General features: G+C 35.0%; 1 long non-coding RNA gene across 2 annotated transcripts in view; it reads left to right on the top strand.

Annotated features, from left to right (window-relative positions):
- LOC132683198 (uncharacterized) overlaps nt 1-26,428 on the top strand; it is a 161,308-nt gene that overhangs the window by 29,919 nt on the left and 104,961 nt on the right. For both annotated transcript variants that reach the window (XR_013557779.2, XR_009612096.3), the window contains exon 2: nt 6,134-6,185. This is a non-coding gene — a long non-coding RNA (uncharacterized LOC132683198). The remainder of the gene's footprint in view (nt 1-6,133; nt 6,186-26,428) is intronic.

Here is a 26,428-nt window from a genome sequence, read left to right as displayed (position 1 = left end):
AGAGGGTCACACAGCTATCCTTGCCATGCTCCAAGGAGGAGGCCTGCTGTGGCTAAAGTATATGTTCTTATTAAATATATATCATGATGTACCTCTGTTGATATTGCTAAACTTCTACCATAAAAAGAGTTGCGTATAAACAACAGAGCTAAATTCAGGTTTCCTCAGGAACCTTAGCATTAAAACTTGCTTAATAGAATATTAACCTAAGAGGTAGTTCTTTTATATATATATTTTTTGTTGTTGTTGTTGTTTTGTTTTGTTTTGTTTTTTTGGCCCAGACACAAGTACACAGTGCAATTTTAAGTATTTGTAAAATTATGGTAAACTACATTGAGAGCATACAGTTTTATGCTGTCAGTTACATTGACCAAACCTTGGTTTCCTTATTAAGAATAGTATAACCAAAATTCTCACAGCTTTCTGTCAATTTGTAGGAATGTCTTTGTTCCTATACAAATATTCAATTTTCTTAGAAGGGGAAACAATAAGAGCAACCTAACTTGTTATTTGCTGTGTATGTAACAAACTCAGATGGTACATTGTGAATTCTGTTGCCTCAAATCTAGCTTAAGTAACATTATTTATTTATGGAATGGTTGTTTCTAATATAGGCAAATGAAAGTGGTTCTGTTAAATCTAAATTTTTTTTTAATGGAACTAATATGTAACACAGTGTGACATTGACTTACTACAGCATATATTTCTGATTCTAGATTCAAGAGTCAATATATTCTAACGTAACTGCAAAGCTCTAAGGAACTGTAATGCCAATGGATATATAAATAGGTGATATTCATCTTTATATATTTTAGTGTTTTCAGAGAAAAGCATTGAAACCATAAAAAGTGAAAATTATCCACAGAATAATGTGAATGAATTAATATTATCTACAGGGTTTCTGACTTGTATATAATGCTGATGTTTACGTGAGTCTTTAAAAAAGACCACCATTTAGAATTACCATCGTTAAGATTAAATCTTGCTTAGATGATGGGTTATCCACCCCTGGCATATTAGCCATTTACTTCTAAGATGAAGCTATTTTATTCCTTGTCATCACATAGCCATAAAAATTGCAGGCAGTCAGAAGTTAGCAATGGCTGCTTCACAGACCCACAGCAATACTTAGTAACAGATTTTCAAAGCAGTTCAAAGAGTCCAGTTTCCATCTGTGTTTGGTGAAGGGTGCACAAACCTTGAGGCCATCTGAAAACTCAGCTTCATCTCTAACACTTGGAATAACAAAGGTGTTATTTTTCAAAGCTGCATTCTTCCCTCCTGGGGTGGCTGTGCAGATTCAGTTCAGGGAAGGTGGGAAACTTCAGAGCAGGTATTCTCCTTCTAGACTTTGCCTCCTTCAGGGAGTTCCTTTGAGGGTGTCACAATGGTGGCCTCCTGAATATGGGTTATTGCCAATAGAGGCCAAGAGTTAATGAACCTTATAGACAAATACCTTCTGATTTTCTGAGCAAAATATCTGTGTAGAACCAGCATCTCCTTTCTTCCAGACTAGGAGTGCTATTTAATCAGAAGAAAGTAGAGGGTGCTCTCTGCCCACATTATACTGAGGAATGCAGCACGAACATCAAAACTCCATTTCATTCAGCTACATTTCTAAAACTAAGGCTGCAAATGTTGGGAAAGAGATGGTTGAATGTCCTTGTCTTTGGTTTGCTATGAATGGGTGTAAGATTTCGATGGATTATAATTATTTTTTTCTGCTTTTGTTTGGCATCTCATGTATTAATTATCTGGCATGCTCTTTGACATAGTGTCTTTATAAAAGACTAACAAATTACACAAATGCACAATTAATGAGACATTAATGAGAATACAGATATTTGCTGTTTGCTATCTCTTTGTGATATATTCCTGTCATCCTAAGAAAGAAAAGTCAAGAACAAACGTGAGCAATTCACTCAGATGTGTTCTTTAATTTTTTGACTTTCTGAGTTATTCTAATGTCTCAAAGCTTATTCGGAATTTTATTCTTAATTCCTTTTAGATAATTCAAATAATATCACATTATTTTTCCATTTACTCCAAAGTCCAATAGCTAATGGGTAGTTTTATTTGAGAATATATTATCTGAAAAATATATACCTTTCATAAAAATCACTGATTGATCTAACATAAAACATGCTTATGAGAACCAAAAGTTTTATTTTAAAGGGTTGACAAAAGACCCACTTTAATGTGAGAAAAGTGCAAGTTAATGATAGAGATCATAGAGCTTATATATAAGGATTATGTCATTATACCTAGGTTTTCTTATTTTTAAAATCCCTTCATAAATAAAACCCCTTAATAAATAAAATTTACTTATTTAGTACATAAATAACAAAAATCCTTAGTAAGTAAAAAAAAAATGTACTTCTGACCTTACAATGAAAAACATTATTTTGATATGACAAAGCATTCTGTCTCAAGTTAAAAAAGAGATTTTCCGTGACCACATTTCAAGCATAATTAAGATAGATAAAAAACAAATGGATTAACATCAGGCGGTGAGCCCCTTCTCAGGGGGCTGTGGTACAAAGGGTTCGGCAGGACTGTACTGCTCTCAAGTTTCTGGTCACATCCCCACCCACGCTGAAGGCAGGCTATAAGCAGTAGTAGTCCTGAGCGCAGAATGGCACAAGGCAAGACTGCTGTACGTACAGAACCGACGTGGAAGAAGATACAATGACCAATCTGCTGCTGCTGCCTTTGCATGTAAAACTTGCTTTCCTGTCTGTGCAATATTTCCCTATCGGTGCATGTACAAGGGCACTAAAATAAAGTGAAAAGCAAGGGCATAACAAAAAGTCATAAGCAGATTATACATAAAAAGTGGCCATAATAAAACAGTGTAAGGGAAAGTACCCAAGAGCTGTTGGGACACCGAGTACATAATAATCTTCAGTACAGACCTGTGCCTTCCTTCACAGCACTCACAGTTTAGTGAGAGAGCAAAAATATATTAAAAAATAATAGTGTTGAGCATAGTAATAAAACAAACAAACAAACACACAAATAAATAAATAAAATACTAAGAATGTGTATGGTAAGGGCAGCGAACTAAAGACATCTGGGGCAACATAATTATGGAAAATGTATTGTTGTTTGAGGCTGGTTTTTGAAGTTCAGTTTATGTCAAACCAATTGATTTGAATGTATCATGATTTTTCTATCTCCTGGATCTTTGTTTTTCTCCAGTATCTCTGAGTCCTATTTTTTTAAATCACGATTTCTGCTCATAAATCTTTTTTTAAATGTTTGTTTTGAGAGCGAGCATGAGCGGGGCAGGGACAGAGAGAAAGAGAAGGAGAGAGAGAATCCCAAGCAGGACCCCTGCTTCTAGCTCAGAGCTCGATGCGGGCTTGATCTCATGCACCATGAGATCATGAGCTGAGCCAAAATCAAGAGTCAGATGCTTATCCCACTGAGCCAAGCAGATGCTCCTTCTCATAAATCTTTATGTAATCATTCTGATATTAAAGCATAAAGGCAGTTCTTATGCTTACTTTATTAACTCTCTTAGATAAACTAAATCCATAACCTCTTACTGGATTGTGACCTTGATGAGGGTACATACAGGTTGTTGCTTATTTTGTTTCTGTATGTGTAACTCTTAGTAAAACTTACGAATATATTCATGAATGAACCTACAAGTCAATTAACATTGGGATTTTAGAGCTGGAATTTTTATTAGCCTAATTTCAAAAAGATTCAGAAAAGTACAGAAGTGATGCAAGGGGAATGAAGCAAAGTGACATCCAGGGTCATAAGAGGGAATTTAGGGAAGTGATTCAGCTAAAACCTGAAGCTCAGAACTAACTGCGATTTTGGGTAGTGGGCATGCAGAAATCTTCTTGGAATGATGCTTTAACCCAAGGACATTGAACGTAAGAAAGATCAGTTGGGAGTTATTTTTGATCTTAATCTTTGATCTTACATAGTCAGCTTGCAGGCAAACCCATTCATAAATATGGCCAGTTGATTTTTCTCATTGATACAGTCATATTCTAGCCATGGTTCTCAACCCTTGAGCATTTAGAGATAATAAGGGCATTTTATCTATCTCGGTGGCTGGAGTAGGCCAGGGGCATTTAGTGAATGGGAGGCAGGAATGCTCCATGTTCTGCGATTCCAAGGACAGTCTAGCCCCTGGAGGAATCGTTCTACCCCGGACTGCCAATACCGTTTTTCTTGAGAAATCTTTTTAAAAGTCTTTCTCACTTTTCTAGAAAAGTTAAAAAATTTTTATTTTATTTGCTATATTTTTTACATTTTAAGTGTATATTTTATGTCATAGTTCTAGAAATATTACCCCAAATCTATAGTATATTTTTGTAAAGCTCCATTTTTATGCTTATGAGTTAGTTTTTTTTCAATTGCAAATATACTGCATATTCATAATAGAAATGTCCAAAGAACAAAATTAAAAGCAAAGGTAATTTTTCCTCCAGAGAGTCATACTATTAACATTTTTAACATTTCGATGTTTTTCTTTTCAGGTTTGTGTGTCTGCGTATATACATATTAAAAAGTGTCAAATTGCATATATTGCTTATAATCTATTTTTGCTAACTATAAAATAAATCAAGAACAATTTTCTAAGCTAGAAGATAGTTTTAATGAAATTATTTTAGATGGCTGCATAGCATTACATAACATAATACACATTTTTCCATGTAAATAATGTTGAGAAGTATATCTTGGTATCTAAGTCATTGAGCTTGCCCCATGTTATATCCCAAGGGTAAATTCGAGGGGAGAGAGAGAGAGAGAGAGAGAAAGATTGGGAGACAGAAGGCTCTCATGGTATTTAGACATTTATTTTTTTCTTTGTAGGAGACCAATAGAAGCAGAAGTGTTCTGTTTTCACTTCTACTTGTGTCAGTAACCTCTCATTTGTAATGTATATACATTTACTCAAGTTAAGTAGAAAGGAAATGGTGTTTAAATGCATGGAAGAATACTGAGACTGAGAATTGAAAATGGGAGCTGGAGATTTCAGAGCTGAGGCTACTGGTTCAGGCTCATGGCCTCCAGGTCCACTCACCTTTCCTTCTGTGGAGGAATCTGACTCAAGACAGATTGAGGAATTTGATAATAGATCAGGGAGAGAAGCAGAGTTAGAATGAGGTCTCCTGGTTTCATAGGTCAGGTTCCTTTCACTCTTAGCATGTTATTGGCTCTTTGATTCAGCATTATAAGACAAAATTCTTGGCAGTCAGCTGCTGACTTATTCTCAATTCTCAGAGATTAAGACATTGAAGACACACACACGCACACACAAATAATTGCTGAATAGATAAGTAAATACATAAATAGGTGAATGTATTATGTAAGTGTATGAAGAAGCATTTAGAGACTGGCTGTGTACATCTAACACATGAATGATACTTACTGGGCTATCAGATTTGGTCATCTACATGTAAGAGCAATTGACTTATTCTCTGATTCTTTTTCTTAGATAGCTGTTTTATAAAATGATCATGAATGTCAACAGTAGCAAGAATGACAGAGAAAGGCAAATTTTTATGTATGGTGATTCCAGATAGTCTTGGAGATAATTCCAGCTAGAATCTTATATATTTACAGATAGAGAATGAATGACTCTCCTAGAGGGATACTGTGCAGTAAAAAAGATCACTGGATTGGGGAGCCTGTGTGGCTCAGTCAGTTAAGCGTCCGACTTGGGCTCAGGTCATGCTCTCACGGCTTGTGAGTTTGAGCCCCGAGTCGGGCTCTGTGCTGACAGCTCGGAGCCTGGAGCCTGCTTTGGATTCCGTGTCTCCCTCTCTCTCTGCCCCTGCCCCACTTAATCTGTCTTTCTCCCTCTCAAAAATAAATAAACATTAAAAAAATTTAAAAAAATGGTAACATATGAACAAGTTGGATTCTCTACTCTTTCTTTTTGAGAACCTTATCACCTGATACTCTTCAAAAAGTGTCTCTATAAGAATAAACTGAATCTCTGGTAACTAAAGAGTCTAGATTTTTAGTATGATCTAGTTTCCGTAAGAGGCAATGAAGAGATTATTGAAACACTCCACCCTGGTTTCACCTTTCTATGATCGTCTCTATCGACAGAGACAAATAATGCTCATTAAATATCCATGTGCTTTTCTATGTTTTCCAGCATCAGTTGCAGTTAGGTGTGACCATGTGATCGTGTTCTGGCAAACAGGAAGGTAAGTGGAAGTTGTGAATTACTTCTTTAGCACTGTGTTTCTCCTTGATCTTTCTTTTCCTGGCCAATAAAACATAGGAGGCCACATGTTAGGATGGCAAATTTCAGATTACTGTGGGAGTTGGCCTGGATCTCTATGTTCTCAGAAGGAGAACCATCCCTTTTTACCCACAAGGAACTCTGGTTGAATGACAAAGTATTAGCTGTGATAAACAACTGAGATTTAAGAGTATATTTTACCACAGTGTAACTTAGCTCATCTTGACTCATATATCCTTACATCGTGGCTTTCCTGTCATATCACCATTCAGAAAATTGACATAAATTTAGTAAGGACATAAAATGTATATAGCTAGACCAGCTTTGAAAATGTTAGTTATTTTGTATAGTTGCTTAGTGTTATTCTATTAATCTTACAAGGGAAAGCTGATAAAAATTTCTGGAACTTTTTCTTGGCTCAAAACAGCTAGTGGCTTAATTGCACCTTTCAGATATTTTTTGTGGTTGAAATAGTATAGTCTTGACATAGTATAGCAACAGTTTGTTCTGTGTAACTTATACATGTTGATTTATTGAGATTGTTTTCTATGGAATATTTTTCTAATATTATATTGTATTATATTATATTGTATTATATTGAAAATTGCCCTATGAGATCATTCCAATTATGTACTTGATATATCTTCATGTGGATGCCTTAAAGTTGAAGTTCTTTGAAATTTACCTCTTCATCTTACCTCCTTCATTTCCTCCCTGCCCAAACGTGTTCTACTCCTTTATCAGGTAAAAATAAAAATATTTGTAGAGTTTTCCTAGCTACAAAGCTTTGAGTCATCCTAAATTCATTTTTTCCTTTGTTTGTTAAATAAAACTTATCCCAAAGTTCTGTTGATCCTACTCCATAATCTCTCTATTAATTATTTTAATTAAAACTTAATATTTGTTACTTGGGTTATAGGTACAGGTCATCTTGTTTCTCCTACTGGATCCATTCTGTACATTTCCGCCAGAATGCTCACATCATCACATCTTTTCTCTGCTTAAAAACCTCCAAGATATCATTGCCCTTTGGATGAGGACTCTAAAGTCTTAGAATGATCAATGTCTTATGATCTACATAGTCAGCATTGATTCCTGCCACTCTTACTTCTTATACTCAGGTTTCAATCCCACCCCGTTTTGTGCTTTGCACTCGTCTCCTGATATGCATGCTTGTTCACACCTCGATGCATTGACTCTCTCCTCTGCATAGATACTATTCACTCCTCTGCTTGACAAAAAGTATTCTCTTTCCTCAAGGTACCCTGTTCACTGTAACTGCTGCTATGATACCACAAATTTATTTTGATACTGTAGGTTCCTTTCTTTTCTAAACTCCCTGGGTATACTTCCCATACTCTTAATATCACTTAAGTTTTTAAAATTAACTTTTATATTCTACTTTACTATTTTTTATTACAACTTCTGAAGAGGAGAGTATAAATATCATTCATCCTATACCCTCAGGACCAATCAATAAGAAATCTTTCTTTATTTAATCATAAACTATTTTTATTATTAGTTATTATTAGTTATTATTATATTATATTATTTATTATTAGTTATTGAAATAAATTATTAAAAAAGAGAGAGAGAGAGGTTGTGTGTGGGTGAAGTCCAGAGAGAGAGAATCCCAAGCAGGCTTCTCCTGTCAGTGTGGAACCTGACATGGGGCTCCATCCCACATGAACTGTGAGATCATGACCTGAGCTCAAACCAAGAGTCAGACGCTTAACTATTGGAGTCACCCAAGCACCCCAATAAGAAGCCTTCTAAAAATAAATAAAATGAAATGTATTATGTTATACATGTTTTTTTTTTTAATTTTTTTTTTCAACGTTTTTTATTTATTTTTGGGACAGAGAGAGACAGAGCATGAACAGGGGAGGGGCAGAGAGAGAGGGAGACACAGAATCGGAAACAGGCTCCAGGCTCCGAGCCATCAGCCCAGAGCCTGACGCGGGGCTTGAACTCACAGACCGCGAGATCATGACCTGGCTGAAGTCGGACGCTTAACCGACTGCGCCACCCAGGCGCCCCTATGTTATACATGTTTTTAATAAACAATTGTTGCTGCTTGCTATAGCAGGAGACTGAAAACTAGGTATCTCAGTTGAGAGAGGAGAGATTTACTTTTCAAGATAAGGTACTTTCATGTGATTTTGACTAGAAATTGTGGCAAAAAGGATTCTGGAAAATCTGTTGGGATTTAACAATGCAATAGTTATTGGTTAGATATGATTCAAATAATTTCCAGTGATACTGAAGCTGTGTGGAATTTGGGACTTAGCTCATATATTTTATATAAGAATGCATTGTCTGTTGCAAAAATGAATTTGACATTAGCTTCTTGAGCACGTACAGGAAATCCTAAAGCCATAAAATTTCCAACAACAATCTAAAGCATATAGATGTAATGGAGAAATTCTGGCTAAGAAAATACTAGAGGCACCAAAGAGCCATGATTTCCCATGTAAACTAATTTAAAATGGGACATAAAATAGTGAAAGCTCCAGAAATATATGACAGTGCTAAAGTTCACTGTGATAAGACTGAGTTGGAGGAGACCTTGAAATTCGTATTTAAATTGCGTCAACTCTAGTGGTAGTGCAGCTGTGAAAGATTTGCGTATTAGATCTTTAAGACAAGTGAGGATGACTGTAATCCAAACTACCCTTGAAAATCCTTCATATAGATGCCACCTTCGAGCTCAACATGAAATTTGTCAGTATTTCCAGCTTTACGATATATTGCCGTTCCTTCATGTGAACGTTCAATAAAGAATTTCAGTAGGGATCCCCTTCAGTAGGGATCATTTTATATGAAAAAATTTATACCAAACCATGAGAATAACATTAGAATTAATATGGAACAAGAGAAGAGCTGAGTTACACCTTCAGTGTTAGTTCACAATGGTATAAATATTGGGTAAAATGGTGGGCTGAATTTCCTTGACATTTAAGTGTTTTTCTTTCTGCAAAATATGCATTTTATGACATTCACTCTATATACAATTCAGTGACTTTATTATTCTGTCCATACTATAATCTGTTTGTTAATTTGGCAAAGGCCATGATGTCATACCCTTGTAAAATACATTCTGCCCCTTAATTAGAGTTTGTTGTTTCAAAAATTCTTGATTATGAGGAAGCAGAGCAGGAGACCTGTCCTCTAATTCAAGCCAAGAGCTGATCTGAGAACACTAGTTCAATAACATCATGTTGAAATAGAAAAAGGACACTTTAATTATTTAAATATTTTTAATGAGTACCCTTTTGCTATCTGGAAATCACGAACTTTTTATATCAAATTAACCAATGGCATTCAATTTTTAAAAGCGATAAACCTGCTACTTCAAAGAAAAGCACAGCTGGCATTCGATAATAATCTTATGTTTAATATGATCTATGCTTGAGGCCAATTTATTACCCTCTTTTCTCCAATTTAATTTTAATTCACATTCAGGGGATTTTTACTTAATGCTATCTTTAGTAAATTATTTAATTCTTCTTGTCTATACTGGGCAATTATTTTTGTTCTTTTAATAATATACTCATTAGAAGAGAAGTGGCAGAAAAATGGTGAATCCTTATTGTTTTAATACTTTATAATTTTAAAGCATGAAGATATTCCTAATTTATGGAATTAAAGCAGGAACCATATGTGAAAAGCTAAGTAATAACATTGATAAGATATAATATGACTAATATTAAACTTTTATTTAACATAATAATTGTTTGAACTTAGTGAGTTTTTTGTTGGCAATATGTTGATAATATGACAGGTGCATTTACAAAAAAATTCATATAAACAAATCAAATAATCCTGGAGAGTTGACGGCACATGTGAAATCATCAGAAGGAGGTAGGTGATTATTGTAGCCCAATTCTAATGTTTTTTTTCAAAGAGCTAAAGTCTAAGCTTATTTCCACTCCTGAAATAGTATGAAGTCATTTAAATTACAATGAGGCAAAAGGAAATGACCATGATTTAGGCTGGACAGTTGTTGACAGAGATCTCTCAGAAAATTTTGAGAAAATGATACTGTTAGGACCTCTGTGAAATCAAACCATTTTAAAGAAATTTAGGGTATAAAATGGAGCTTGTTTTGGATGTGTTATCTAATGCAGATGTGATGCAGTGACAACAGGTAGTAGTAATATGAAAGTGTAATTGCATATATTTGCTCCTGTAAGTTCTGAATCTTAAGTAGATGTTAGAGATTTTGTTTTGGATTCTTCTGTTTATCATTACCTATGCCAGAAAAGTCTAATGTCAGGTAAAGAAGAAAGAGCAGGAGGATGGGTGGGGACAGATGAGAGGGATGGAGAAGAGGGGAAGATCCACAGTGTCTTTGTTTGCCCTCATGTGATTTCAATGTGACTATGTGTCTAGCCAAATAATGGAATTTATTCATAATTTTATATAGTTGGAAGTAATCTAGCCCCCATAAAATTTACATACAAATGGCTTAAAATGACTCTTGTAAAGAAGACAACACAAGTAATACAAGCACAGATAACCGAAAAACTGATCAAGACACTACAATTTCTTTCAGTTATAATGCATGATGAAACAATGATAGTGACGAAAAGTGAGCAAACACAAGGTGATATTATTAAGATTTTCCAAGACTCTTGGAAACATTCATTTATATATACTATTATAAAGACTGAACCTCATCCTTTGTGTATATATTATGTTGTACATATTATGCAATGATAGATATATCATTTTCATCTATTACTACCATCTATTACTACCAAACATAGAAATAAACTAAATTTAGAACCTGACAATGAAAGTTATTTATCCACAAATATTGAACAATGTTTTATGTTTTTGAAAAACATGAAGCATATATAATTAAACAGCTCATAGGAAAATATGTAATTAGAGATCATTCAGTATTCATATAAAAATTTTTGTGCCATTAATTAGCAAAAAAAATAAGACAACATAATAATGATAATATATTAATTTATGATTATATTAATATATTGTATAATATTGTTATATTGTAATGATATTGATTATATTAATATGTAATGCATAATATTAATATATACTATTATAAATGAATTCAGCATACACAGGATACAAAATTAATATACAGAAATCTGTTGCATTTTTATACACTAATAGAAAAATAGCAGAAAGAAATGAATAAAATAATCCCATGTACAATTGCACCAAAATTAACAGAAGACCTAGGAATAAACTTAACCAAAGAGGTGAAAGACCTGTACTTCAAGAAGTATAAAACACTGATGAAAGAAATTGAAGATGACACAAACAAATGGAAGATACCTATGCTCATGGATTGGAAGAACAAGTATTATTAAAGTGTCCATACTACCCAAAACAATCTGCACACTTAATGCAGATTAAATACCAACAAAATTTATATTAAATTAATATTAATATTAAAATACCGACAACATTTTTTACAGAACTTGAACAAATAATACTAAAATTTGCATGGAACTGCAAAAGACCCCAAATAGCCAAAGCAATCTTGAGAAAGGAAAACAAAGTTGGATGTATTACAATTCCAGATTTCAAGATAAACTACAAAGCTGTAGCAATCGAAGCAGTATGGTATTGACACCAAAAGAGATAGCTGAATAGAATAAACCAGAAAGTCCAGAAATAAACCCAAGCTTATATGGTCAAATTAATCTACAACAAAAGAGGCAAGAATATACAATGGGAAAAAGACAATCTCTTCAACAAATGGTTTTGGGAAAACTGGACAACTTCAAGCAAAAAAGTGAAACTGGACCACTTTTTTTTTTTAATATGAAATTTTTTGTCAAATTGGTTTCCATGCAACACCCAGTGCTCATCCCCAACAGGTGCCCTCCTCAGTGCCCATCACGTACCCTCCCCTCCCTCCCACCCCCCCATCAACGCTCAGTTTATTCTCAGTTTTTGGCTCTCTCCCTCTCTTTTTTTTTCCTTCCCCTCTCCCATGGTCTTCTGTTAAGTTTCTCAGGATCCACATAAGAGTGAAAACATATGGTATCTGTCTTTCTCTGACTGACTTATTTCACTTAGCATAATACCCTCCAGTTCCATCCACATTGCTGCAAATGGCCAGATTTCATTCTTTCTCATTGCCAAAAAGTATTCCCTTGTATATATAAACCACATCTTTATCCATTCATCAGTTGATGGACATTTAGGCTCTTATTATTAGCCATAGTTAGGCTCAATTATTAGCCATAATTTGGCTGTTGTTGAAAGTGCTGCTATAAACATTGGGGTACAAGTGCCCCTATGCATCAGCACTCCTGTATCCCTTGGGTAAATTCCTAGCAGTGCTATTGCTGGGTCATAGGGTAGATCTATTTTTAATTTTGTGAGGAACCTCCACACTGTTTATCAGAGTGGCTGCACCAGTTTGCATTCCCACCAACAGTGCAAGAACCACTTTCTTATACCGTATACAAAAGCACTCAAAACAGATTAAATATCTAAATGTGAGACCTGAAACCATTCAATTCCTAAAAGAAAACATAGGCAGTAATTTCTTTGACATTAGCCAGGGACATTTTTCTGGATATGTCCCCTCAGACAAAGGGGAACAAAAGCAAAAATAAACTATTGGGACTACATCAAAATAAAAAGCTTTAGCACAGTAGAGGAGACCACGAACAATATAAAAAGGCAACCAACTGAATAGGAGAAGATATTTGCAAATGATTTATATGATAAAGGGGTAATATTCAAAATACGTAAAGAATTTATACAACTCAACACCAAAACAACCCAAATAACTTCATTAAAAATAGACATAGGGCTTGAATAGACATTTTTCCAAAGAAAACATACAGATATCCAACAGATAAATGAAACGATGCTCAACATCACCAATCATCAGGGACATGCAAATTTAAACCACCATGAGATAGCACTTTTTATATACCTGTCAGAATGGTTAATATCTGTAATATTTGTAACACAAACAAATATTGGTGAGAATGTGGAAAAAAAGAAACCCTTGTGCTTTGTTGGTAGGTATGTGAATTGGTTGAAGAAAATGTGGAAAGCAGTGTGGAGTTTCCTCAAAAATTTCAAAATAGAATTATCATATGATCCAGTAACTGCACTGTTGGTATTTACCCAAAGAATACAAAAACACTAATTTGAAAAGATATATGTACCCCTATGTTGACTGCAGTATTTACACTAGCCAAAATATGGAAGCAGTTCAAATGTCCATTAATTGATGAATGGATAAAGAAGATATATATATATATATATATATATATATATATATATATATATATGATGAGGATTAAGGAGTACACTTTTTGTGATGAGCACCTGATGTCGTATGGAAGTGTTGAATCACTATATTTGTACACCTGAAACTAATATTACACTGTATGTTAACTATTTGGAATTTAAAAACAAAAAAAGATTCCAAACATATTGGAATATTTAGCAATAAAATACTTTGAATACCAGCCCAATATACATATTTTATTATTTTAGTCATATTAATTACATATTACTTTTTAAAAAAATTTTTTTAACGTTTATTTTTGAGACAGAGACACACAGAGCATGAATGGGGGAGGGGCAGAGAGAGGGGGAGACACAGAATCGGAAGCAGGCTCCAGGCTCTGAGCCATCAGCCCAGAGCCCGACGACGTGGGGCTCGAACTCACGGACTGCGAGGTTGTGACCTGAGCCGAAGTCGGACGCTTAACCGACTGAGCCACCCAGGCGCCCCTACATACTACTTTTTGAATATATTACATATATTTAAAAATACATAAAAATTAAGTTAATCTGAGATTTAAATAATTTTTAATATACTAATTATTAACATGTATTAGTATATATGTCTTTATGAAATAAAATAAACATACAGTGTTGTATTAGTTTCAGGTATACAATATAATGATTCAACAGTCCTACACATTTCTCACTACTAATTACAATGAGTGTACTTTTAATCCCCTGCACCTTTTTCACCAATCCTTCCATCTACCTTCCTGCTGGCAGCCACCAGTTTGTTCTGTGTATTTAAGAGTTTGTTTTTCTGTGTTTCTTTTTTTTTTTGTTCATTTGTTTTGTTTCTTAAGTTCCACCTGTGAGTGAAATCATACGATTTTTGTCTTCCTCTGACTGACTTATTTCACTTAGCATAATACTCTGTAGCTTTATTCATGCTGTTACAAATGGCAAGATTCTATTCTTTTTTTATTCTATTCTTCTTTTATATATATATGTATGTATACATACATATGTATATATATATATGTATACACACACACACATACACACACACACACACACATACACACACACATGCCACTTCTTATTTGTCCACTCATCAGTCGATGGACACTTAGGCTTTTTCCAAAATATGGAATTTTCCATAATTCCATAATTTCCATAATTTGAATTACTCTTTATCCAAAGGTTACTTTGGATAAATATCTAGTGGTGCAATTGCTGGACCATAGAGTAGTTCTGTTTTTAACTTTTTGAGGAACATTCATACTTTTTTCCAGAGTGGCTGCACCAGTTTGCATTCCCATGATCAGTGAAGAGTAGGATTCCTCTTTCTCCACATGCTCACCAACACCTATTGTTTCTTATGTTGCTGATTTTAGCCATTTGGACAGGTGTGAGGTGGTATCTCATTGTAGTTTTGATTTGCATTTCCCTGATGATCAGTGATATTGAGCATCTTTTCGTGTGTCTGTTGGCCATCTGTATGTCTTCTTTGTAAAAAATAAAAAAGATGTCTTTTCATTGTCTTCTGAACATATTTTAATTGGATTATTCATATTTTGGGTGTTGATTTTTATAAGTTCTTTATATATTTTGGATACTAATCCTTTAATGGATATGTCATTTGCAAATATATTCTCCCATTCTGTAGGTTGCTTTTTAGTTTTATTGTTTCCTTCACTGTGCTAAAGCTTTTTATTTTTATGTAGTCCCAATAGTTTATTTTTGCTTTTATTTACATTACCTCAGGAGACCTATCTAGAAAGAAATTGCTGCAGCCAATTTCAAAGAAGTTACTACCTATGTTCTCTTCTAGGATTTTAATCGTTTCAGGTCTCATATTTAGATATTTAATCCATTTTGAATTTATTTTGGTGTATGTTGTAAGAGAGTGGTCCAGTTTCATTCTTTTGCATGTTGGTGTCCATGTTAGTTTTCCTAACACCATCTGTAGGAGAGACGGTCTTTTGCCTACTGGGTAGTCTTTCCTACTTTGTCAAAGATTCGTTGACCACATAATTGTGAATTTATTTCTGGGTTTTCTATTTTGTTCTTTTAAACTATGTGTCTGTTTTTGTGCCAGTACCATAGCGTTTTGGTTACTGCAGCTTTGTAATATAACTTGAAGTTTGGAATTGTGATGCCTCCAGTTTTGCTTTTTCTTTTTCAATATTGTTTTGGCTATTGGGATCTTTTGTGGTTCCAAACAAATTTTAGGATTGTTTTTTTCTAGCTCTGTGAAAATGCTAGTGAGATTTTTATAGGGATTGCATTAAATATGTAGATTGCTTTGGATAATATTGACATTTTAACAATATTCTTCCAATCCATGAGCATGGAGTCTTTCCATTTCTTTCTGTCATCTTCAATTTCTTTCATCAGTGTTTTATAATTTCCAGGTCTTTCACCACTTTGGTTAGATTTATTCCAATGTATCTTATTGTTTTTGTTGCAATTGTATATGTGATTAATTCCTTAATTTCTCTTTTTGCTGCTTCACCCTGGGTGTATAGAAATGCAACAGATTTCTTCTGTATGTTGATTTTGTATCCTAGCCTTTACTGGATTCGTTTATCAGTTCTAGTAGTTTTTTGGTGGAGTTTTTTGGGTTTTCTATATTTGGTATCATGTCATCTGTGAATACTGAAAGTTTGACTTCTTCCTTGTGGTTCTGGATGCATTTTATTTCCTTTTGCTGTTTGATTGCTCTGGACAAGACTTCTACTACTACGTTGAACAAAAGTGGTGCCAGTGGACATCCCTGTCTTGTTCCGGATTCTAGAGAAAATGCTCTGAGTTTTTCTCCATTTAAGATTACACTAGTTGTGCATTTTTCATACATGGCCTTTATTATGTTGAGGTATGTTCACCCTACTTTGTTCAAAGTTTTTATCATGAATGGTTGTTGTAGTTTGACAAATGCTTTCCCTACATCTATTGAAATGATCATATGGTTCTTATCCTTTCTTCTGTTAATGTGATGTATCATGTTATTGATTTGCAAGATTGTACCACTCTTGCAACCCAGGAACAAATCCCATTTGATCGTGGTGAATTATTTTTTTAATGTTTTGTTGAATTTGGTTTGGTAGTATTTTTTGAGGATATTTGCATCTATATTTATCAGAGATATTGGTTGGCAGTTCTCCTTTTTTTTTTGTGGTGTCTTTATCTGGATTTGGTATCAGGGTAATGCTGGCCTCATCAAATGAATTTGGAAGTTTATCTTCCTTGTCTATTTTTTGGACTATTTTGAGAAGAATAGGTACTAACTCTTCTTAAATGTTTGGTAGAATTTGTCTACGAAGCAGTTTGGTCTTGGACTTTTGTTTGTTAGGAGTTTTTAAATTATTGATTCAGTTCCTTTGCTCGTTATCAGTCTGTTCAAGTTATTTATTTCCTCCTGCTTCAGTTTTGGTAATTTATATGTTTCTACGAATTTATTTATTTCTTCTAGATTGTCCAATTTGTTGGCATATAGTTTTTTCATAATATTCTCTTATAATTGTTTGTATTTCTGTGGTGTTTGTTGTTATTTCTCCTCTCTCATTTGTGATTTTATTTATTTGGGTCCTTTCTCTTTTCTTTGTGATGCCTGGGTAGAGGTTTATCAATTTTATTTATTTATTTTTTTCAAAGAACCAGCTCCTGATTTCATTGATCTGTTCTTTTTTTTTCTTTCTTTATTTTTATTTTTTTTAGTTCTATATCATTTCTCCTCTAATCTTTATTATTTCCTTCCTTCTGCTGGCTTTGGGCTTCATTTGTTGTTCTTTTTATAGCTCCTTTAGGTGTAAGGTTAGGTTGTTTATTTGAGATTTTTCTTGCTTTTTGATATAGGCCTGTATTGCTGTAAACTTCTCTCTTAGAACAGCTTTTGCTGCATTCCAAAGATTTTAAACCATTGTGTTTTAATTTGCATTTGTTTCCATCTATTTTTTTAAATTTCTTCTTTGATTTCCTAATTGACCCATTCATTGTGTAGTAGCATGTTTTTTAACCTCCATGTATTTGTGTTCTTTCCAGATTTGTTCTGTGGTTGACTTCTAGTTTCATAGTGTTATGGTCAGAAAAAGGTGCATGGGATGACTTCAATCTTTTTGTATTTGTTGAGGCCTGTTTTGTTGCCTCATATGTTATCTGTTCGTGAACTCGAAAAGAATGTATTTTGCTGTTTTAGGATGCAGTGTTCTGAATGTATCTGTTAACTCCATTTGGTCCAGTGTGTCTAAAGCCATTGCTTCCTTGTTGATTTTCTGTTTAAATAATCTGTCCACTGATGTAAGTGGGGTGTTAATGTCCCCTACTGTTATTGTATTACTATCGGTTAGATCCTATATGTTTTTATTAATTGTTTTACGAATTTGGGTGTTTCCTGTTGGGTGCATAAATATTTACAGTTGTTATATCTTCTTTTGGAATTGTCCCTTTTATTATTATATAGTGCCCTTCTTTGTCTCTTTTAACAGTCTTTGTTCTTAAAACCTCGTTCGCCTGATATAAGTATTGCTACTCTGGCTTTCTTTTAATGGCCATTTTATGATAAATATTTCTCCATCTCCTCACTTTCAATCTGTGTGTGTCTTTAGGTCTGAAATAAGTCTCTTATAGACAGCATATAAATGGGTCCTTTTTTTTTAATCCATTCTGATACCCTATATCTTTTGATTGGAGAGGTTAGTCCTTTACATTATCAAAGTAATTATTGATAGATGTATATTTATTGTCATTTTATTACTTGTTTTGTGGTTGTTTCTGTATAATTTTCTATGATTCTTTCTTTCTCTTTTTCATATTTTGTTGATTTTCTTTGGTGATATATTTGGATTTCTTTCTCATTATTCTTTGCATGTTTATTAGTGTTTTGGATATATAGTTACTATTAGGCTTTTATATAACCTCTTCTGCATGTAACAGTCTATGTTACATTTTATGATTGTTTATGGTTGAACACATTCTTTTCTCCTCTCCTCCTCACATTTTAGGTATGTGTTATTATATTTTATATCCTTTTTTATGAGTTTCTTGGCTAGTGTTTTACAGAAATACTCATTTTTACTGCCTTTTGGTTTTCTTTATACTGTCACTTTTGGTCTTTCTTTTCTATTCAGAGTCCCCTTTAATCTTTCTTGCAGGGCTGGTTTAGTGGTCATGAATTCCTTTCATTTTTGTTTGGGGGAATTCTTTAACTCTTCTTCTATTCTGAATGATAGCCTCGCTGGATAGATTATTCTTGGCTGCAGATTTTTCCCATTCAGCACATTGAATATATCGTGCCACTTCCTTCCACCTTGCCAGGTTTCTGTGGAGAGATCTTCAGTTAGCCTTATGGGTCTTCCCATGTAAGTCGGGGACTTCTTTTGTCTTTTCTTTTCTTTTTTTATTAATTTTTTAATGTTTACTTATTTTTGAGAGAGAGAAACAAACAGCAAGTGGGGGAGGAACAGAGAGAGAGAGAGAGAGAGAAAGAGAGAGAGAATCTGAAACAGGCTTCAGGCTCTGAGCTGTCAGCACAGAGCCCAACATGGGGCTCAAACCCGCAAATTGCGAGATCACGGCCTGAGTCAAAGTCAGATGCCCAACCAACTGAGCCACTCAAGTGCCCCGGGGACTTCTTTTGTCTTGAGGCTTTTAGGATTTTTTCTTTATCGTTATATTTTGCAAATTTAACTACAGTGTATCTTGGTGTAGGCCTACTTTTGTTCATTTTGTTGGGAATTCTCTTTACCTCCTGGATCTGGTGTCTGTTTCCTTCCCCAGATTAGGAAAGTTTTCAGCCAAAATTTCCTCAAATAAATCTTCTGTCCTCTTTTCTCTCTCTTCTTCTTCTTTTGAGACTCATATATAATGAATGTGATTATGTTTGATGGAGTCATTGAATTCTCTAAGTCGATTCTCATGTTGCATAATTCTTTTTTCTCTCTTTTGTTCAGCTTCATTGCTTTTCATTACTTTGTCTACTAGATCATTAATTCATTCCTCTCCTTCTCCCAGCCTGCTGTTCATTGCATCAAGCGTGTTTCTAATCTTATTTATTGTACTCTTTATTTCTGATTAATTCTTTTTTAACTCTTATCCCTGTGGTAAGGGTCTCACTGATGTCTTCCATTCTTTTCTCAAGTCCAGTGAGTATCCTTTTGATTGTTGCTTTAAATTCTCCATCAGGCATGTTACTTATATCTGTTTTATTTAGATCTCTGGTGTGACTTTATCTTGTTTTTTCATTTGGGAAAAATTCCTCTGTCCTGTCATCTTGTCTAAGTTTCTGGCTGCTTCTCTGTGTTAGAAAAACCAGTTATGTCTCCTGCTCCTGAAAGTAGTAGCCTTAAGATGAAGAGGTCTTGTAGTACCCAGGGCTGGCACGTCAGGGAGTGTCTGCTGTGTACAGTCTGCTCTTGTGTTCTGGCTGCACCTGTCCTTCAGACTAGTCATTTGCAGAGGCCCTCCTTGCCTCTTGTGGACAGAATTTGGTCCCTGTGCTGAATGTGGTGAGTTTTGAGTAGGTATACGCTAATCTGTGAAATGAGACCTGTCACTACCTCCACCAGAACTGAGGCTTTGCAAAATCTCTGAGAGATGTGGTGTGGACAGGGGTTTGTGCTGGTTTCTGGGGGAGAGGCTCACCAGGCTATGACTGAGGTAGGTGTGACTGAGAAGGTAAGTTCCACTGAAGTGCATGGATGTAGAGCTTAGTGTAAGTAAGTTAGGCAGCCATTATCCATGCTCGTATGCTCCCTGCAGGGACTCCCGGCTTATGCTGAGGGATGGGGGAGGCAAGTGGCACCAGCCAGCTCCTTTGTTCCCATAGAGGTGTCTTGCTGAAGGTTGCCTCTCCCCACTGTGTGCCCCAGGTGCTCTTCAGATGATTGTTTCCACGCTGTATGCCCCTGGGTTGTTTGCATTCTCTCCAAGAATAGCACAGTGCCCTCTAGGCTCTATCCTAGCTAAGTCCAGTGACCTTTAAAACTCCATGCTTTAAGCCCTGCTGGTTGCAAGAACTCAGGAAGTTCAGTTCCTCTCATTTTCCAAACCAACAGCTCCGGGGAAAGCTTCTCTTTGTGTGTTCTTTGGGTGCTCTTCTCTCTCTCTTTCTTGTCCTTCTCTGTGACAATGGCTACCTTCTCTCTGCAGCAGCTAGGATCCAATTCTCTCCAAACCATGTCTCCATACTTCTTACCTTCTTCAAGATGACCTCTTCTCTCCTGTTAGCTGTAGAGTTTGTTCTGTCAGTTTTCAGGTTGATTTCTGGGGTATTTAAGGTGATTTGATAGTTCTCTAGTATTCGTAGGACAAGACAAGCCTAGGGTCCTCCAATTCTGCCGCCATCTTCCTGCCTCTTCCCCAGAGTCTTTTCTTAAAAGATAAATATCATAATTTGTGGGTCCCTTAGTAAAAGGTACAAAAATGGAGAAAACATGTAAGAGAAATGACTGAATTAGCCTGAATGCTTAATATATGCCAGATTACATGTTTGAAACCAAGGTGAAATGGGGGCTTGGGAATACACAGTGCATCCCTAATTCTTGCAAATTTGCCTGCCAGTTGAAATATGAAGACTTTGTTAATGTGACAACCCAGCTAGCTCTAACATAAAGCCATTATCACGACATAAATTTAAAGAAACCCAAGTCATTAAAAAACTTAATTTTCAAGTCCTTGGATTTGAAAACAGCTCATAACTTAGGATTTCTCAGTGCTCACAAACACATAATTTACTCCAAACTTTTAGGTACTGCTATATAGTTGACAATACACTTTCTGAGAAAATTTCTGTGACTTCAAATAATGTTGCATTTAATATTTTTGGTGATGGAGTGGGGGATTGCTTCTCAACCTATATATAATTCTACTTGTAGGAAAAATATTTGAGACAGAAAAATTCTTTTTAACCTAAAAGTAGGTTACCCACAGGTTAAAATAGTATAAAAATTGAAATGGTTGGTCTACTTCCATCTTCAACCAGCTGTTTCTATAGAAGCAACATGGAAATAATTAAAATGCACCCTGAAAGTATGCAATGAACTCCATAAAGGTTTTACTTCATTTTGATTTTCAAATATAGGAGTCTAATATTGATCCTTTTGAAGCCTGTAAGTGAAGATTAAAGCATTCTAACATGCTATCTACAGGTGTGCCATACTGAGTTATGATCCTTGCATAATCCATAGATTGAAAAAGCTACAGTAAGTAACAAACTGTTAATCAGTGCAGTGGCACAGAAGATCAATCTTTGATTCTTATATTCACAAACCCTGTTTATTTGGTCACATTAGAGAACAGGCTGGGGTGTTGGAATGGATTCTTAGAAATGATGGATGTAATTGTCAAAACTGCCAAGGTCAATGTATAATGTTCATAAAAGAACCAACCCAATTCAAGTACCTTCCATTTATCATTCATGCAATTTGACCCCCAGTTCTCTTTATAATAACATACAAAGGAGGAACAACTGCTGTGTTCATTCCAATGGAATCTTGTGCACTTTTCACTATCATTCAGATCACAGCCTTTCTCAGACTGGGATCATTTGTACATAACTTTCCTTTCTCTGAGGATGTTGGAAGTATTAGCTGAAATATGGATTTAATAAAGAAAAAGCTGATTAATGAATCTGTATGTGATTTCTCTGTTGCTAGTAGAATGTTTTGAAATTCAGAATCTTGCTGATTTATCATCTACTTACTCTTAGACTACATTCTCAACTTTGATATTGACAGTGTTTTGTTGAAAATTATTCCAATACCAGTATTTTACAGATGGAATATTCTTATGAAATTTGCAAGTGTTTAGGTGTTGGATGTATTTAAATTGAAATAAAAATACTCAAATGTATATTACAGATTTAGTCAATTGTGAAAAAACCCAAGCGATTTTCGCTTATTTTGCTTGAACAACTAGTCTTCTATCATAAATGAATTCATGAACATTCTACCAGATGCTTTCATTTAAAATTACACTTATTATTAATTTTATAATTTTATCAAAGTAGCTGCCTGAAATTCATGACTCTTTCTTGCTCTTTAGATTTGTGTATTTGTACTACTTTCATAAAAGAGGGCTCACACTTGTTATTAGCACTAGAATATAAGTTCCAGGAGGGTAAGGTTTATTCTCCACTATACCTGAGATTCCCTGAAGAATGAGTACATTGTAGAGGCTCAGTAATTGTTTATTGGGAAAAAAAAGGAAGTAAAGAAAGAAAGAAAAGGAGAAGAACAAAGAAAAATGTGTATTTATTTTAAAATATTTACCGATTAAAGTGACTTGGGGGGTATTACCAAAATTACAAATAATTTATTATGAGCTTATTACCAATGGTACTACATTAGTTAATATTTCTAAAAATAAATCACTTTATTGCCTAAATTAGAAGAGATATTATTAAAAAGAAGCTATAGCGGCGCCTGGGGGGCTCAGTTGATTAAACATCCAACTCTTAATTTTGGCTCAGGTCATGATCTGATGGTTCCTGAGATCTAGCCCTGTGTTGGGTGCATTGACGGCATGGAGCCTGTTTGGCATTTTTTCTCTCTGTCCTTCCCCCACTCACTCACCCCCTCTCGCAAAATAAACAAACAAACTTAAAAGAAGAGGAAAAATAAAATATCAGGGAAAATGTAGCTAATGAGTAAACCAGAAGCAATCATAACTAAAATGGTATGAGATAACATTGAAAAATAGCTTCATGGTTCTCTTTTTCACTAGAGGAGGATAATGTTTATTTATATTTGACAGAGAAACACAGAGTGAGAGAGGTGGAGGGGCAGAGAGAGAGGGAGACACAGAACCCGAAGCAGGCTCCAGGCTCCGAGCTGTCAGCGCAGAGCCCCACGCGGGGCTCGAACCCACAAACCGGGAGATCGTGACCTGAGCCGAAGTCGGACGCTTAACCGACTGAGCCACCCAGATGTCCCGAGGATAAATATATTTTTTAAAATGTTAATAAAGGGGCGCCTGGTGGCCCGAGGATAAATATATTTTTTAAAATGTTAATAAAGGGGCGCCTGGTGGCCCGAGGATAAATATATTTTTTAAAATGTTAATAAAGGGGCGCCTGGTGGCCCGAGGATAAATATATTTTTTAAAATGTTAATAAAGGGGCGCCTGGTGGCCCGAGGATAAATATATTTTTTAAAATGTTAATAAAGGGGCGCCTGGGTGGCTCAGTCGGTTAAGCGTCCGACTTCGGCTCAGGTCACGATCTCCCGGTTTGTGGGTTCGAGCCCCGCGTGGGGCTCTGCGCTGACAGCTCGGAGCCTGGAGCCTGCTTCGGGTTCTGTGTCTCCCTCTCTCTCTGCCCCTCCACCTCTCTCACTCTGTGTTTCTCTGTCTCTCTCTCTCTCTCTCAATAATATAATAAATAAACGTTAAAAAGTAAAAATATTAATCGGAACAAGAGCTCTCCAAACAAATACTAAATAAAAGTATTATTAAGTATTCTAGAATGTAAACTTACTTGGAAACACTCAACAGATAGTCTAAATGTCAAGATGGGCCTGACAGTTTGTGAGATGCCCAGAAAAGCATGGCCCTCGTGCATACTGAGCATATGCGGTTCTAGCAGGCAAATAGACAAATGAGAAATGACAATGGTGAGATAACTGCTGTCACTGGCCAATATAGGTGACATAGAACTGAAGACAAGAGCAACAAGTACGTAAATTTAGCATTATTAAAAAACAGAAATGGGAAAAAAAAGGATTCATGATTTTAATGGATTTTTGTTTCTTCCGTCCCCCCAAAGAGAAAAAAAAAAATGCCCTGCTTTATTGACTGATGTGATCATAAGGAGATGTAACAGCTCTGATTTGTATTATTGACTCTCAGTTTCCTCGTTTATGAAACAGAGTTTAAGATCTTTTTGAAGGTTAAATGGGAATATTTGAGATGTCTATGATACTGTCAAGTGCTACACAAATGTTAGTCGTTGCTCTGACAATTCTCTCTAGCATGTGCACATCACATGGTTAATGTGGATTCTCAGTAGAAACCTTGAAAATATCTGTTCAGCTCAATTTTATTTCATAACTGGTTTTAGCCATTGTTATTCATACTATGCTTTTGAGTGGCATGTACATAATAAAAAAGACTAAAAGGTACACAATTAAATTATGAGACTACAGTCCTGATAATTTCATGGAAGTAATTTAATTATTAAAGATGCTAAATTATATGAATACCCAAAGATATCCTTAGAACTTCTAAAATACTGCACATCAATTTGAAATGGCGGAACAACTACACCTTAAGTTACAATGCACTTTTATTGTAAAGCCTGAAGATGCGATGATGTTTCCATAAAATGGCAAGAGTAGGATTTTTATGCCATTTACTCTCATCAGAAACGGTCTTAAATTTTTAAACTATATTTTGTGTTAAATGTGTTCATGTTTGGGATAAAATGTTTAGTTAGTTATTCTCACGCTCCTTTTGCTCCTCTCTGATAAGTCTCTGACTTATATTCGTAGCGCAGTTATTTTAGTTTAATTTTGTCTGTTCCACAGAATCAGAAAATAGAGTTCTATTTATACTTGTAGTTTTCACCAACCTTATCTCCGATAATGATGCATATATTACTGTAGAAGGCAGACATATAAATCCGAAGAGAGATAGAGAGCAGGAAGAAGGAAGTAAGCTTTAAAGTCTATCTGTTCCCTGACACTACATTAAGAACTCATCACTCATGTGAAATCAAAGAGTGATCACACTCACTTCCATGTCAGACCCCTACTGCAATACGAGACTTTAAGAAAAGAAAGTTAAGGTAACCACTTCAAGCAAATAAAAATGTTTCGATATAATTAACATTAGGAAGACTTTGATTACCAGGAAATAGAAACAAAATTCAAGTTTCGCGTAGAGATAAAAATACTTTTCTTTACATTAATGATAACATCCAAACAACAAAGAAGCTGGAAGTGTCATAAAATGTAACGCAAGACTTTCTCAGTCTCGAGAAATAGTGCCATTCAGACTGTTTTATGAAACTCCTGAATAATCCTTTATGTGACTCTATTATTTGGTAATTTTTCATATATTACACTTGCAATGATTAACAAACTAAAGGTAATCCTTAAACATTGATTTTGCCAATAGTGTCATTCTACTTGAAATCTCTTTAGATTATATGTTTTTAATAAAACATGAGAAATATATTGGACTAATTTGTGCTTTGGGTAAAATCATACTTCTCTATCCATAATGATACCTGGCTTAGTGTTCTCCTCACAATTTAGGACTCCTACAACACAAGTGTTATCCTTTTGCTTACCACAAACAGTAGGATATAATTTTTATAGTTTGTTTCCGTATATTATGTGTCTCCAAACAGCAAGTTCAGATAGATGGGGAAAGAGTATATTTGACAAAATCCTAGGAAAGGGAATGAGTAGGGAGGAAGAATAATTTCTTGCTTTTCTAACTTTGGGCCAATAGATTCGGATGCATTTAATGTATATACATTGTTGCAGACTCCCAGTGTGTATATATATTTATGTAGTGTTACCCGAATCATATATATTGTATAATCATTAATTCACAATTTTATATTTATGGAATCTGATGCGTGACTGCCTTCTCTGTGTTCGACTTAATATGAAGCCCACGAATCTCTGTCAATATTCATTTTAATTACTCTAATAATATTAGCTGCTGATGGCTTTAGTCTCTCTCTCTCTCTGTTGGCAACCTGAAAGACAGTTCTCAACTAACTCAGCTCCCAGGGTGCCATCCACAAGGGATTGTCACCTTGCTGTGGATTGTGACCTCTGACCCTACCACTTTCTTCCTATAACAGTACTACCTTTGCACATTTAATGAACTTTGTACACAGTTCAAAAGATGTCAGCACAGAGAAATGTAAAGTCCAGCTGTGAAAAGTTCCATTGTTTCTATACATCTAATCGACCTTTCCCATTATAGAAGATAAGAAAAAAAAAATCAATAAGGTTA

Source organism: Panthera onca, chromosome C2, assembly GCF_046562875.1.
Source record: "Panthera onca isolate mPanOnc1 chromosome C2, mPanOnc1 haplotype 2, whole genome shotgun sequence".
Classification (NCBI taxonomy): Eukaryota; Metazoa; Chordata; class Mammalia; order Carnivora; family Felidae; genus Panthera; species Panthera onca.
The sequence above is the reverse complement of the archived record's forward strand: the minus strand, read 5'-3'. Positions and strand labels throughout refer to the sequence as shown.